This window comes from Neoarius graeffei, chromosome 24, assembly GCF_027579695.1.
Source record: "Neoarius graeffei isolate fNeoGra1 chromosome 24, fNeoGra1.pri, whole genome shotgun sequence".
NCBI lineage: Eukaryota > Metazoa > Chordata > Actinopteri > Siluriformes > Ariidae > Neoarius > Neoarius graeffei.
Genome location: NC_083592.1, coordinates 30,520,722 through 30,529,319, shown reverse-complemented (window position 1 = coordinate 30,529,319; position 8,598 = coordinate 30,520,722).

Below are 8,598 nucleotides of genomic sequence, written 5' to 3'. Positions count from 1 at the left end.
TACGTGTGTGTTCATGACACTCAGACCGTTATGTCTTTATCCCCGCTATGTCTCCTTAAACAGCTGCTCAGTCAACATGAATAACATCCGCCCCACGAGGCGAACGACGCGTTTCGTCAGCCTTTTGTTCAAATAACTCGCTCTGTGATTGGTTGACGTTTTCCCGGACCACCGTGATAACCCCGCCCCAGAAAAACGTGATTGGTCGGAGACGAAGGAGCGCGATGCAGAATTTGATCGACTGATTTCGGGGCGGGACTTATTTAAAGGAGGAACGCGCAGGCTGCAGATCTGTTCTTGTGTGATCCTGTCAGAACCGATCCAAAGCAAAAGCAGAGGAATCAAAACCGGGCTGAAAATGTGCACCTTCCTTTGCCTATTATGCATCAATCTTTAAAGTTTGTTTTCCTGTTTTATAGTCAGTGCAGAGACAGCTGTAACATTTATGCATTTCATCAAACAAAACAGTTTTTTTAAAGATCTTTATTCCACACGATAGACAAATGAATTATAAGTCAATGTATTTCAAAATGTACGAAGCAATATTGTTCCTAATTTAACTTAGAACATACTGCTTATGGCACTTAACCTGTAGTGTGTGTGTGTTGGTTGGTTGGTTTGATGTATTGTGCATTCTGAGATGCTTTTCTGCTCAACACGCTTGTAAAGAGTGCTTACTTGAGTTACTATAGACTTCCTGTCAGGTCAAATCATCCATCCATCCGTTATCTGTAGCCGCTTATCCTGTTCTACAGGGTCGCAGGCAAGCTGGAGCCTATTCCAGCTGACTATGGGTGAAAGGTGGGGTACACCCTGGACAAGTCGCCAGGTCATCACAGGGCTGACACATAGAGACAAACAACCATTCACACTCACATTCACACCTACAGTCAATTTAGAGCCACCAATTAACCTAGCCTGCATGTCTTTGGACTGTGGGGGAAACCGGAGCACCCGGAGAAAACCCACGCGGGCACGGGGAGAACATGCAAACTCCGCACAGAAAGGCCCTCGCCAGCCGCTGGGCTTGAACCCAGAACCTTCTTACTATGAGACGACAGTGCTAACCACTACACCACCGTGCCGCCTCAAAATCAGTTTGAGCCAAATCAGATCTCTCTTATCAACAAGGTGTTTCAGCCTGCAGGCCCTCTGCTCACAGGATGTTTTCTGTTTTTCGCACCATTCTGTGTAGAGACTGTCATATGTGAAATTCCCAAGAGATCAGCAGTTTCTGAAATACTCAAACCAGTCCATCTAGTACCAACATCCATGCCACAGTTAAAGAGATCACACTTTTTTCCCAATCCTCAACATTAGGTGGCAGGATAAAATCCCAAACAAGTCAGTCTTGTAACATGCAGGCACCACATCAATGTTTAGCATCTTGAAGCAAAGACATATGCGTTGGATGGGACACGTGGTTCAAATGGCAGACAGTAGGATCCCTAAGGATCTTGTGTACAGTGAGCTTGCTCAGGGAAAATGACCGATTGGTTGGCCATACCTGTATTACAAGGACGTCTTCAAACATGATCTCAAACAAATGCACATTGATGTGAACACCTGGGAAGAGTGCGCAAGGGATGTTTGCTCCTGGAAGCAAACAGTGAAGCCCGGCCTGGGCAACAGAAGAAAAGCGGTCAAAGCAACACACTCAACGGTAGCCTGCCCACCAGCCCACAAACTAGGCTACGACAGCTCCTTACACTTGTGCTGCATGTGGAAGAGTATGTGGTACTCGTATAAGACTTTACAGTAATAGCAAAAAGTGTGGCTCAACCTCCAGAAATCAAATGGTCTCTCAAGACTGAACTTGCCGATATATGATCTTTGATGTGAACATTAACTGAAGCTCTTCACCTGTATGTTCATGATTTTCTGTATTGCTCTGCTGCCACTGATTGGCTGATTAGATAACTGCATGACTGCGATGACCTGGCGACTTGTCCAGGGTGTACCCCGCCTCTCGCCCATAGTCAGCTGGGATAGGCTCCAGCTTGCCTACGACCCTGTAGAACAGGATAAGCGGCTATAGAAGATGGATGGATGGATGGATGGATAACTGCATGAATGTACAGTTGTAAAGGTGTTCCTTACAAAGTGAGCTTATGCAAAAGAATCTAAAACAACAATTTTCATTGTGATATTTTGCTCTAATGTCTACAGTTACATGTCGTAAACTGAAACACAATTCATCATCATTAAATACTATCTTGGTCAAGGTCACGGTGGATCCGGAGCCTATCCTGGGAACGCTGGGCACAAGGTGGGGACGCCCTGAATGGGACGCCAGTCCATTGCAGGAATATCCTTAACAGACTTTAGTTCTACATACTAATGTGTATTAGTCATTCTACATGCAGGAACAAACCACTGTGATTAAATATCATGAGAAAAATCTGAGAAGTGGTTATCAGGTTATCCTGCACTTCCTTCATTTTTTTTTTACTGGATTGTCGGTTTACATCTGAGAAGGGGAAATGTCTCGTGTTTTGACAGTTGCTAAAGCTGAATCAACAAAGCCCACTAAGCAGCTGTTGGTCTGTTACTAATACAAAATGTGTTTACCCCCACTGAGGTGGAGAAAAGTCAATCAAGCAACCAGGCTGTCTAAGTTATCAAAATATATTCTACACCTAATTTGTGGAGACCTTTTAAAGTCTATATTACAACCTAAACTTTATTAACACAATAAATGAACTTAATCCCATGATATATGCATTTTGAAATGTGCCGTTTTTCATAATGATTGGCATAACAAGAGATGCCAATTGTGCGGATTTGTGAATACCTTGCTAAATATTATTGAATTGAAACGTGTACAGCTGTAATCTCTGGGGGGTTAGGTACAAACATCTGTGCAAACAAGAGAAGTGAAAGCACACCACAATGAAGCATCATCAGTGGGGTTTTCACAGAATTATTAATCTAAATATTTCTCAGCAAATTTTTATCAGCATTGTTTTTTTTTTATTCATGTAATTCAAAATTTTGGTTTGGGATATTTGGTGCGACACCTCATAGTTTACAGCTTTGTGGCACAGACGTGTAGATATTGCAAGAAAGGGTTCCCCAAGGGTTATTTAGATTGTTAACTCTTTCACTATTTAAAGCAATGTTTCTCAAAGTGAGGTCTAGGGACTGTCAAGGATCAGTGAAGCATATCCAGGACATCCCTGATTTAATGTAGTTATAGTCAAAGGAAATCACAACCCGTTTTTATCTATGTTATTATTATTGTCTATACTATTACTCTTCTTCTTTCGGCTGCTCTCATACATTCAGGGTCGCCACAGCGGATCTGTTTCACATATTTGATTTGGCATAAGCTTTACACCGCATGCCCTTCCTGATGCAACCCTCCCCAGTCTATCTGGGCTTGGGACTGGCACTAAGTATGCACTGTCTTGTATAACCCCAGTGGCTGGGTATTTTACCTAATCTGCATGTCTTTGAACTGTGGGGGAAACCGGAGCACCCGGAGGAAACCCACAAAGACATGGGGAGAACAGGCAAACTTCACACAGAAAGGCCCCCATCAGGCATGAGGTGCGAACCTGGAACCTTCTTGCTGTGAGGCAACAGTGCTAACCACTACACCACCGTGCCACCCTTTTTATCAATACTATTATTATATTAGTTATTATATTTATTATTCAGTGCTTATAGGTATTAAAATGTTTGGCTGCTCCCTTGAGTTAAACGGGTTTAATTTACACCCTAACAAGTCAAAAACAGGTAGAAAACTTGGACCTAATGTGTAGTGTCATTGGAAAGTTCAGAAATTTTGGTACACATTTGCATAACGGTCATGACATAAATTTGCTCTGAGGGGAATTTATTTGACATTTTTAATGGGTCCCTGCCCACAAATAGTTTGAGTACTCCAGCTCTAAGGGGGTTCTAGAGAACGGAACCTTTTCTCAAAGTGAAACCCTCTTTTATGAGAATTGTTTTTTTTTTTAATAATTACTATTATTTATTTATTTATTTATTACATAGAACCTTTAAGGCCTGGATACACCAAAGAACACTGTTGGATGCTAAACGGAACCCTCTGATATTCCAAGACTGTACAGAATTATAAGTACTTTTTTTTGTAGTTAATCTATAATTAGATTCATGATCTCACATATTAGAGTATCTGGGTAAAGCCTGTCCAAATCCCACAAGATCTTAATTTATTTCTCTCAGTGAAAAAATGGTGGCACTTTGAAAATAGAAAACAAGAAAAAAACTTATGCAGAAGGTCAATCCTGCTCTGTTTTAAAAATAAAATCATACTAATCGGTTCACCTATTCATTGAAACATAGGTACCACACTGTACTTTTCCTTTTTGCTGGTACAAAGATTACTTGTTTTGGAGCTTTATTGTGCATCTAATTACCTAAAGGTGCACCAGTGGTCTCTAAGGTCCCATTTTTTTTAAAGGTACACTATATATATGTTTTCAAGTCAAGTCAAATTTATTAGAGCACATTTAAAAACAACTTTTGTTGCTCAAGGTTAGCATGTTAGCATGATCTTGACTGGGAGATCACGAGTTCTACTCGTACTCAGGTCATACGAAAGACCATCATAAAAATGGTACCTACTGCCATCTGGCAAGGAATGCTGCAATACAGATGTGAGTAGGGAAGTCAATCTCTCATGGTTACCAGAGGACCAGCCCCCCACTGTAACCCTAGCTGTATTGCTGGGTTTCACGTGACGTCACATCCGCCTCATTAGTTATTCAAAACTTCAGCTGGTGGTCTACCAAAGCTCAGTTGACAAAGCGTTTATATGGAGAAGGTATATTGCTGGCATGAAAAATGCCTTATACTTGAGCTGTTTTAGGTTGTTCGAATTGATGAAACTGTGAAATTGATAAAAGTTTCTTCAGGGTTCCCTGTAAACTAATAAAAAATGGTGAACAAATGCAGGATTTCACAAAAAGACGTCGAGAAAGGTGGCTTTTGAACCTCTCACTGAAATCAAAGGGAGCCGAGTTGAAGCATGCTCGAGTTTGCAGTCATCACTTGGTGAAAGGTTTGTATCTCCCTCTCAGCTATGTCCTTAGTGTTTTCCAAGTACTTTTCTTGCTATGTGTCATTATTTTATGTTACTTTTTTTAGTCATGAAGTGCTAAAGTCCCCAGCTGTTTCTTTGTTTCCTCCTCACAAAGTCCATATGCATGAAGGTCGCAACAAAATTCTTCCCCAGCCGTACAGTTACATTGCGCTGTGATCACTTCTCCGTCTTGTTTAACTAAGATCCAGGTCTTTAAAGGGGTTTCTGATGATCTTTGTGAATGATTTACCTGAGAGATAAGAGCCAACACAAGTGAGAATCAAGCCAACTGTTGTTTGTTTACACTTCAACTTGCAGCGCTTCGTTGTAAAGACGCGAACAAAAAGCTTTTAAAAAACATACTTACACGGGCAAAAACAATACAGGATTCATTCGGCAGAGACTTGATACAGAGGACCTTTACCCAGCCATATACAACCCCGATTCCAAAAAAGTTGGGACAAAGTACAAATTGTAAATAAAAACGAAATGCAATAATTTACAAATCTCAAAAACTGATATTGTATTCACAATAGAATATAGACAACATAGCAAATGTCAAAAGTGAGACATTTTGAAATTTCATGCCAAATATTGGCTCATTTGAAAGTTCATGACAGCAACACATCCCAAAAAAGTTGGGCCAGGGGCAATAAGAGGCTGGAAAGTTAAAGGTACAAAAAAGGAACAGCTGGAGGACCAAATTGCAACTCATTAGGTCAATTGGCAATAGGTCATTAACATGACTGGGTATAAAAAGAGCATCTTGGAGTGGCAGTGGCTCTCAGAAGTAAAGACGGGAAGAGGATCACCAATCCCCCTAATTCTGCGCCGACAAATAGTGGAGCAATATCAGAAAGGAGTTCGACAGTGTAAAACTGCAAAGAGTTTGAACATATCATCATCTACAGTGCATAATATCATCAAAAGATTCAGAGAATCTGGAAGAATCTCTGTGCGTAAGGGTAAAGGCCGGAAAACCATACTGGGTGCCCGTGATCTTCGGGCCCTTAGATGGCACTGCATCAAATACAGGGATTCTTCTGTATTGGAAATCACAAAATGGGCTCAGGAATATTTCCAGAGAACATTATCTGTGAACACAATTCACCGTGCCATCCGCCGTTGCCAGCTAAAACTCTATAGTTCAAAGAAGAAGCTGTATCTAAACATGATCCAGAAGCTCAGACGTCTTCTCTGGGCCAAGGTTCATTTAAAATGGACTGTGGCAAAGTGGAAAACTGTTCTGTGGTCAGACGAATCAAAATTTGAAGTTCTTTATGGAAATCAGGGACGCCGTGTCATTCGGACTAAAGAGGAGAAGGATGACCCAAGTTGTTATCAGCGCTCAGTTCAGAAGCCTGCATTTCTGATGGTATGGGGTTGCATTAGTACGTGTGGCATGGGCAGCTTACACATCTGGAAAGACACCATCAATGCTGAAAGGTATATCCAGGTTCTAGAGCAACATGTGCTCCCATCCAGACGACGTCTCTTTCAGGGAAGACCTTGCATTTTCCAACATGACGATGCCAAACCACACACTGCATCAATTACAGCATCATGGCTGCATAGAAGAAGGGTCCAGGTACTGAACTGGCCAACCTGCAGTCCAGATCTTTCACCCATAGAAAACATTTGGTGCATCATAAAACGGAAGATACGACAAAAAAAACCTAAGACAGTTGAGCAACTAGAATCCTACATTAGACAAGAATGGGTTAACATTCCTATCCCTAAACTTGAGCAACTTGTCTCCTCAGTCCCCAGACGTTTACAGACTGTTGTAAAGAGAAAAGGGGATGTCTCACAGTGGTAAACATGGCTTTGTCCCAACTTTTTTGAGATGTGTTGTTGTCATGAAATTTAAAATCACCTAATTTTTCTCTTTAAATGATACATTTTCTCAGTTTAAACATTTGACATGTCATCTATGTTCTATTCTGAATAAAATATGGAATTTTGAAACTTCCACATCATTGCATTCCATTTTTATTTCCAGTTTATACTTTGTCCCAACTTTTTTGGAATCGGGGTTGTACAAAAAAGTTGTAAGCCTCCATACTCTTCCACGCTTTCATCTGCTTTGCGGTGTAGAAGGACGTCTGCAACACCAGATAGTTTGAGATGTCGGGGAACTCGACTGAAGGGTAGTTTTCGAGATCGTATGACAAATCCTCCAGACTGTAGGGGTTGATTCCATTGCACATAGCAATCTTCTGAATACATCTAAAGCCAGCAGTGGCTTCTAGATTACGAGCGTACTCTGATAAGTTATCGCTAATTGTTTGCACTATGGCAGCTGTTTAGACCACCAGCTATTTCACTTCTAGTAAAACCGCTAAGAAAAGTCACATGACTGAAACCCAGCAATAGGCAAGAGGCCGAGGGCTATGGAAATGGAGATTGGTGACACACCCATGCGCCTCAAAGAGCTGGTTAGGACTGGGACAGGAGACTGCCTGGGAAGACCAGATCCTGGCATGGAAGGGACTTTGACTTGACTTTTTGTTGATCAAAGTCCTGTATTGAAGTATCTTAAAAATTGAAGGTAAAAGTGACATACTAAAGATACAAAAGATGAACCCTTGATGGTACTACCTCAGCAACAAGGAAAAGTACAGTTTGGTGCCTTTATGTCTGAGAGTGTACACTACTGTTTTGCCTATATTGGGCCTTGGCATGGAGAAAAACTTAAAGCCCTTAAATCCAGCTTAATACATAATCTTTTGAGGATTCATGTGCTTATGGGGTGATTATTATTTTTGTCATTATCATATTGACAATTCCATACAAGAGAATGATTTTTAGGAGTCATGTTTTTACAACAGCCTTCTTTTATTTTAAGCTCCATTTGAAAATGCATTATCATCCTTTTTTTTCTGGAATACTTCCTCCTAGTAACCTCCAATGAATGCATGCCCTGTTTGTTCTCCAGCAAATTATATGAGTTCACACAGGTTTTTTTTTTGTCCTTTTTGTTCCCATGGAATCATCATCCCCTATTTGCCACCAAAACCTTTTCTTTCTTTCTTTCTTTCTTTCTTTCTTTCTTTCTTTCTTTCTTTCTTTCTTTCTTTCTTTTTTAATTTATAAATCTTACATTTCACATCACAGAGCCAAACAGTGCAAACGCTCAATACATCCTCTTTCCAGGTCTGAAAGAATAATCCATGTTCTTTGCACAGTAGTTTATAATTACATGCTATTGCTTCAGAGCCATTACAAATCCTTTGCTCCATACTTTTAGACTAGATCTTTTCTGCCACTGTTTCCAAATAACCTTGTAAAATATTTGTGCTATTTGTAAAATGCATGTATGAGGCCATATCACTGATGTTGATGATATTTTTCCCCAGTCCATGTGAAAGAGGAAGGAGTTGTCTTCCAGATAAACTGTCTGAATTAGAACAAGGATCCTTTTCATTAGAAGGAAAACACATGAGGGCAGTCTGCTGATTAATACGGCTATCGTTTGTTATACAGGGCCTTCATTTCTTCCACTTTCTCCACGTCTTTGTCCTGACAAACGAATTGTTAAA